Consider the following 8,345-nt stretch of genomic DNA (forward strand, 5'->3'; position numbering starts at 1 on the left):
TATATTACTAAGAGCAATGACAAAGAGGTTACTGTCTCTGTTTTCTTCTAGGTGTTTCATGGTTTTAAGACTTACATTTAAATCTTTAATCCATTTTGAGTTTATTCTTGCATACGGTGAAAGAAGGTGGTCCAGTTTCATTTCCTGCATGTATCTGTCCAGTTTATCCAATACCATTCATTGAATAGACTGTCTTTACTCCAGTGTCTTTAATTGCCTTGGTCATAGATTAATTGACCACATAGGTATTACTTTATTTCTGGGCACTCTAATTTGTTCAGTTGATCTATGCATCTGTTTTTATGCCAATGCCATGATGTTTTGATTACTACAGCCTTGTAGTGTAGTTTGATATCAGGTTGTGTGATACCTTCAATTTTGTTCTTTTTCAAGATTGCTTTGGCTATTCAGGGTCTCTTCTGGTACCACATAAATTTAAAAATTATTTGTTGTACTTCTGTGAAAAATACCATTGGTGTTTTGATATGGATGGTATGGACATTTTAACAATGTTAATTCTTTCAATCCACGAGCATGCTATATCATTCCGTTTATTGGTATCTTCAATTTCTTTCTTCAGTCTTATAGTTTTCCAAGTACAGATCTCTTACCTCCTTGGTTAAATTTATTCCTAGGTTTTATTCTTTTTGATATAATTATAAATGGGATTGTTTTCTTAATTTCTTTTTCCAATAGTTCATTATTAGTATACAAAAATGCAGCCATTTCTAAATATCAGTTGTGTATCTTGCTACTTTACTGAAATCATGTATCATGTCTAATAGCTTTTTAGTGGAATCTTTGCAGTTCTCTCTATATAGTATCATGTCATCTACAAATAATGACATTTTAATTTTTCCTTTCCAATTTGCATGCCTTTTGTTTCTTTTTTTTCTTGTATGATTGCTGTGGCTAGGACTTCCAATAAAATGTTGGATAAAAATGGATAAAATGGAAATCCTTGTCTTGCTCTTGATCTGAAAATAAAAAAAACAAAACACTTTTAGCTTTTCCCCATTGGATATGATGTTAGCTAGCTATGGGCTTGTCATATATAGCCCTTATAATGTTGAGGTATGTTCCTTCTATTCCCACTTTGCTGAGAGTTTTTTATTTAACATAAATGGATGCTGGATTTCATCAAATGCTTTTTCTGCATCTATTGATATGATCATATGGTTTTTATCCTTCATTTTGTTTATGTGGCGTATCATGTTAATGATCTGCAAATATTGAACCAACCTTAAATCTGAGGAATAAATCTCACTTGCTCACAGTGTATGACCTTTCCAATATATTGATGAAATCATTTTGATAATATCTGTTGAAGATTTTTGCATTTCTGTTCATCATGGATATTGGCCTATAATTTTTTTTTATAATGTCTTTGGTTTTGAAATCAGGGTAATGGTGGCCTCATAAAATGAACTTGGGAACATTCCCTACTCTTGAAATATTTGGAATAGTTCGAAAAGGGTAGGTGTTAATTTTTCTTTGAGTGTTTGTAAAATTCACCTGTGAAGCTATCCAGTCCAGGACTTTTGTTTTTTGGAAGTTTTTTGATTACTGATTTGATTTCATTAATAGTTACTGTTCAGATTTTCTTTGTCTTCTTGACTCAATCTTGGAAGATTGTAAGTTTCTTGGAATTTGTCCATTTATTTCAGGTTGTCCAATTTGTTAACATAAGTTTTCATAGTATTCTTACAATCCTTTATATTTGTGTAGTGTCCGTTGTCACTTCTCCTCTTTTGTTTCCGCTTTTATTTATTTGGGTCACATTTCTTTTATATTTGATGAGTATGGTTAAAGGTTTATCAAATTTATTTATCTACTCAAATAAACTCCTGGTTTCATTCATCTTTTGTGTAATTTTAGACCATTTAAATTTTGTTTATTTCCACTCTAGTCTTTATTTTTTCCTTCCATCTCCTTTGAGCTTTCTTTGTTGTTCTTTTTCTCCTTTTTTTATTTGAGATTTTTCTTGTTTCTTGAGGTAGGCCTGTAATGCTATGAATTTCCCTCTTAGAACTGCTTTTGCTGTGTCTCATAGATTAAGGGTCATTGTGTATTCATTTTCATTCAACTCAAGGTCTCAGGATTTCTTCCTTGATCTCATTGTTAACCCATTCATTGTTTAGTAGCATATATTTGTGTGTTCTTCACTCTCTTTGTAATTGATTTCTAGTTTCATACCATCGTGGTTTGAGAAGATGCCTGATATGATTTCAATCTTCTTAAATATATTGAGACTAATTTTGTGGCCTAACATGTGGTCTATCTTGAAAAATCTTCCATGTACACTTCAAAATAATGTATATTCTGCTGCTTTGGGGTGAAATGCTATAAAAATATAAATTAAATTCATCTGGTTTAATATGTCATTTAAGACCACTATTTGTTTGTTGATTTTCTCTCTGAATGGTCTGTCCATTGGTGTCAGTGGAATGTTAAATTGTACTACTATTACTGTATTATTGTCAATCTCTCCCTTTATATGCATCAATATTTGTTTTATGAATATAAGTGTTCTTACATTGGATGCATAAATCTTTACAAGAGTTCTATCTTCTTGTTGGATTGATCTCTTTAACATTATGTAGTGTCCTGTCTTTGCCTCTCGTTACAGATATGTCTTAAAGTGTATTTTGTCTGATATAAGTATTGCTACCCCAGCTTTTTTTTCCATTTTCATTTGCACGAAATATCTTTTTCTATCCCTTTATATTCAGTCTATGTGTGTCCTTTGTTGTGAAATGGGTCTCTTGAAGATAGCATATGTATGGGTCCTGTTTCCTATTCCATGAAGCCATACTACATCTTTTGATTGGAGCATTTAGTCTATGTTCATTTAAAGTGATTATTAATAGATATGTAGTTACTGTCATTTTATTATTCTTATTTTCTTCTTTTCCTCCTCCTCCTCCTCCCCCTCCCCCATCTCCTCCTCCCCCTCCTCCCCCTCCCACACCTTCTCCTTTTCCTCTTCCCCCTCCTCCTCTTCCTCCTTCATCTCTTTAACATTTCTTGTAATACTGGTTTTGTGGTGATGAATTCTTTAGGTTTTTCTCTCTGAGAAGCTCTTTATCTCTGCTTTCATTCTAAATAATATCCTTTCTGGGTAGAATAATCTTGGCTGTAGGTCCATAGTTTTCATCACTTTGAATATTTCCTGCCGATTCCTTCCAGCCTGCAAAGTTTCTGCTGAGAAATCAGCTAAGAGTCTGATGGTAGCTCTCTTGTATGTAACTATTTTCCTCTTGCTGCTTTTAAAATTCTCTCTTTGTCCTTATATTCTGGCATTTTAATTATGATGTGGGCCTTGGTGTGGGCCTCACTGGGTACATCTTGATTGAGACTCAGTGTGCTTCATGGACTTTTGTGTCTATTTCCTTCACCTGGTTACAAATATTTTCATTTATTATTTCTTCATATAGGGCATTAATGCTTTTCTTTCTCTCTTGTCCATCAGGTATCCCTATAATGTGAATATTGATACACTTGATGTCTTAGAGGTACTTTAAACCAGGGGTCCCCAACATTTCTGGCACCGGGGACTCATGCTCCTATGAGAATCTAATGCCTGATGGTCTGAGGTGGAGCTGAGGTGTTGATACTAGCGCTGGGAAATGGCTGCAAATATAGATGAAACTTTGCTCACTTGCCTGCCACTCATCTCCTGCTGCATGGCCTGATTCCTAAAAGGCCACAGACTGGTACTGGTCCATGGCCCGGAGGTTGGGAACCCCTGCCTTAAACAATCCTTGATTTTTTTTCAGAGTAAAAATATAAAATTTTGAATTAAATGTATTGATGTAACATGGGTTAACAAGATTATATAGACTTCAAGTGTACAACTCAACAACACATCATGTCACACATTGCAATGTGTGTTTACCATCCAAAGTCAAATCTCCTTTTGTCACCATATATTTGATATCCTTTCCCTCATCTACCTCCGTCACTCCTCTCTTTCCCCCTAGTATACACTAAGCTGTTGTCTATGAGTTTTTGTTTTTCTTGCTTGCTTGTTGCTTTCAGTTTTATATACCACATATAAAAGAAATCATATGGTTCTCAATTGTCTGACTTATTTCGCTTAGCATAATTATTTCAAGATCCATTCATGTCACAAATGGCAATATTTCATCTTTCTTTTGGAAGATTAATATTTGATTGGATACCTGTACCACATCTTCTTTACCCAATCATCTATAAAAGGGCATTTTGGTTGTTTCCATGTCTCGGCTACCATGAATAATGTTGTAATGAACATCAGGGTGCATATACCTTTATGGATAAATGTTTTTAAATTTTTGGTGTAGATATCCAGTAGACGGATTGCTGGGTATATGGTAATACTATCCTTAATTTTTTAGGAAACTCCATACAATTTTCCATAGCGGCTGTACCAATTTACATTCCCATCAGTAGTGTATGAGAGTACCATATCCCCCAAAACCTCTCTAACACTTGTTATTACTTGTCCTGTTGACGATAGCCATTGTAATAGTTGTGAGGTGGTATCTCACTGTGGATTTGATTTGCATTTCCTTAATAGCTAGTGAAATTAGCATCTTTTAATATGTCTGTTGGCCATTTGTGTATCTTCTTGAGAGAAGTGTCTGTTCAGGTCCTCTGCTCATTTTTTAATTAGATTTTTGCTGTTGTGTTGTATGAGTTCTTTGTATATTTTGAATATTAGCCCCTTATCAGAAGCATTGTTTGCTAATATCTTCTCTCATTCATTTGGTTGCCTCTTTGTTTTGTTTTGCTATGCTTTTTAGTTAGATGTAGTCCCATTCATTAATTTTTACTTTTATCTCTCTTGCCTTTGGGGTCAAATTCATAAAATTCCCTCTAAATCCAAGGTCCATGAGTTTAGAACCTATGTTTTCTTCTATGCAATTTATTGTTTCAGGTCTTACATTCAGGTATTTGATCCATTTTGAGTTAATTTTGGTGTATGGTGACAGATACACAGTCTAGTTTCATTCTTTTGCATGTGGCTTTCTAATTTTCCCAGCACAATTTATGGAAGAGGATTCCGTTCCTCTATTGTATGTTTTTGGCTCTTTGTTGGAAATTATTCACCCATATATATGTGGGTTTATTTCTGGACTCTCAATTCTGTTCCATTGTTTCTGTGTCTTTTTTTCCTGCCAATATTATGTTGTTTTGATTATTGTCATTTTGTAGTATATTTTGAAGTCAAGCAGTGCAATACTTCTGGCCTTGTTTTTTATTTTTTTCTCAGGATTGCTTTGGCTATTCAGGGTCTATTGTGATTCCATACAAATCAAATGATTTTTTTATTCTGTTTCTTTAAAAAATGTCATTGAGATTTTGATGAGGATTGCATTAAATCTATATATTGCTTTGGGAAATATGGGCATTGCAACTCTGTTGATTCTTCTAATCCATGAGCATGGAATGTCTTTCCATCATTACATCTTATTCAATTTCTTTTAATAATGGCTTATAGTTTTCAGTGTTTAGGCCCTTCATATACTTTGTTAATTCCTAGGTATTTTATTCTTTTTGTTGCAATTCAAAATAAATTTTTTAAATTTCTTTTTCTAAAATTTCATTGTTCATATATAGAAAGGCAATGGATTTTTTTATATTGATTTTATATCCTTCAACTTTATTGTTTCTGTTCATTGTTTCTAATAGTGCTTTGGTGGAGTCATTAAGGTCTTTATATAAATAATCATGTCATGTGCAAAAAGTGAATATTTGGCATCTCCCTACCCCCAATTTGGATGCATTTTATTTCTTTCTCTTGCCTGATTACTCTACCTAGAATTTCCAATACTATATGAATAAGAGTGATGAGAGCATGCATTCTTGTCTTATACCTGATCTTAGAGGAAAGAATTTTAGTTTTTCACCATTGAGTATGATTGTAGCTGAGCTTGTTGTATATGGCCTTTATTATATTGAGGTCCTTTTCTTCTATACCCATGTTATCAAGTGTTTTAATGACAAATGGATGCTATATCTTGTCAAATACTTTTTCTGCATGTACTGATATATCAAGTTCATCTTTTGTTTTCTTTATGCAATGCATCACACTGACCAATTTGCATTTGTTGAACCATCCCTGGACCCCTGGAATGAACCCCGCTTGATAGTGATGTATAAACTTTTTAAAGTATTGTTGTATTTGATTTGCTAGGATTTTGTTTAGGATTTTGCACCTGTATTCATCAGAGACATTGCTCTGCAGTGTGTGTGTGTGTGTGTGTGTGTGTGTGTGTGTGTGTGTGTGTGTGTGTGTATTATACTTACCAGGTTTTATCATCAGTGTAATGTTGGCCTCATGAATGAGTTAGAAAATATTGCCTCTTCTTCAATTTTTTGTAAAAATTTGAGAAGGACAGGTATTAAATCATCTTTGAATGTTTGGTAGAATTCCTTAGTAAAGCCATGTAGTTCTGGATTTTACTTTTATATGTGATTTTTGATGGTAGTTTCCATTTATTTACAGTTGATTGATCTATTTAGATTTTCCAGTTTTTCATGATTCAGTCTAGGAAGGTTGTATGTTTCTAAGAACTTCTCCATTTCTTCTAGGTTATTGAATTTACTGGCATATAGTCTTTCATAGTGTTCTTGTATGATTCTTTGTATATCTGTGGTATCCATCATAACCGCTCCACTTATATTTTTTATTTTATTTATTTGTGTCTTTCATCCTTTTTCCTTGATGAGTCTAACCAGGGGGTTGTCAAGTTTATTGATCTTTACAAAGAACCAGCTCTTAGTTGTATTAATTTTTTTCTATTATCTTTTTGTTCTTAATCTTTTAATTATGCTCTAATTTTTATGATTTCTTTCCTTTTGTTGACTTTGGGCTTCATTTTTTCTTATTTTCTAGTTCTTTAAGATGTAACATTAGGTTGTTTTATTTGGGATATCTCTTGTTTCTGAAATAGGCCTGTAATGATTTCTCTTACTAAGACTTTTGCTATATCCCAAAAGTATTGCTATCTGTATTTTAATTCTCATTTGTTCCTATGTATCTCTTGATCTCTCTGGTTGTTCGTTAGCAGTATGTTGTTTAATCTCCATATGTTTGTGGTATTTCCCTCTTTCTTTTTGCACTTGATCTCTAGTTTCAAAGCATTATTTTCAGAGAATATACTGGATGTTATTTCATTCTTCTTAAATTTGTTGAGGCTAGTCTTGTGTCCCAAAATATAGTCTATCCTTGATTCCATGTGCACTAGAAAAGAATGTATAATCTGGTGTTTTGGAATGTAAAGCTCTGTAAATGTTGATTATGTCTAATTGGTCTAATGTATCATTTAAGGCTGACATTTTCTTATTGACTTTCTGTTTGATGATATATCCATAGCTGTCAAGAGGGTATTTAGATCCTTTACTATCATTGTGCTTTTATCCGTTTCTCCCTTTAATTCTGTTAGTAGTTGCTTTATATATTATTTATTTATAATTGGGAACATATATATTGATAGGTGTCATGTCTTCTTGATGTATTGTCCCCTTTATCATTATGAGATGTCCATTTTCCCTCTTGTTACCTTTTTTATCTTGAAGTCTATTTTTCCAAATATAAGTATGGCTACACCCAATTTTCTCTGGCTGCCATTTGCTTGGAGTATTGTGTTGCACCCTTTCATTTGAGTCTATATTTGTCCTTGCATGTGAGATGTGTCTCTTGAAGGGAGCATGTGTTTGGGTTTTGTTTTATGACCCAATCTGCTATTCTGTTCTTCTTTTTATTTTTTTTATTTTTTGTTGGTGAGGTCAGTTCATTTACATTTAGGGTGATTGCAGATATATAAGTTTTTCCGATAGCCATTTTATCTTTTGTTTTCTTGTAGTTTGGTGTCTCCATTGTTTCTTTGCCCTTGTGTTTCTATTACTTTAGTTTGGTCATATTCTATTATTTTTCCCTCTTTTTCTTCTTTTTTATGTTATATGTTTCAGTTCTGGATTTTTTTTTTGCATAATTATCATTAAGTTTATGTAAAAACAGTTTCATATATACAATAGTCTTTTCTTTTGTGTGTCTTCTCTCCATTCCCCTTTGCAAATTCATACCTTTACAGCCTCCTTTTTTCTGTTTTCCTTGTCTTTATCCCTATTTATGCTGTGAGTTCATTTCTGAGTTGCAGTAGTTATTGACTTTTTCTCCTTTTTTAAAAACATTTTTACCTCCTTTAACCATTATGTAATATTTAAGTTTACAGAAACTTATTTTGAATAAAGGTTGCAATTTCCTGTTTCTATCTGTCTGTTAGTCATTTTACTCATAGTTTTGCATCTTTTTATCTTTTTGTTTCAGGTAAAATGACCTTCTTCAGTACTTTCTG

Source organism: Pteropus vampyrus, unplaced genomic scaffold (assembly GCF_000151845.1).
Source record: "Pteropus vampyrus isolate Shadow unplaced genomic scaffold, Pvam_2.0 Scaffold137, whole genome shotgun sequence".
In the NCBI taxonomy this organism is placed as follows: Eukaryota; Metazoa; Chordata; class Mammalia; order Chiroptera; family Pteropodidae; genus Pteropus; species Pteropus vampyrus.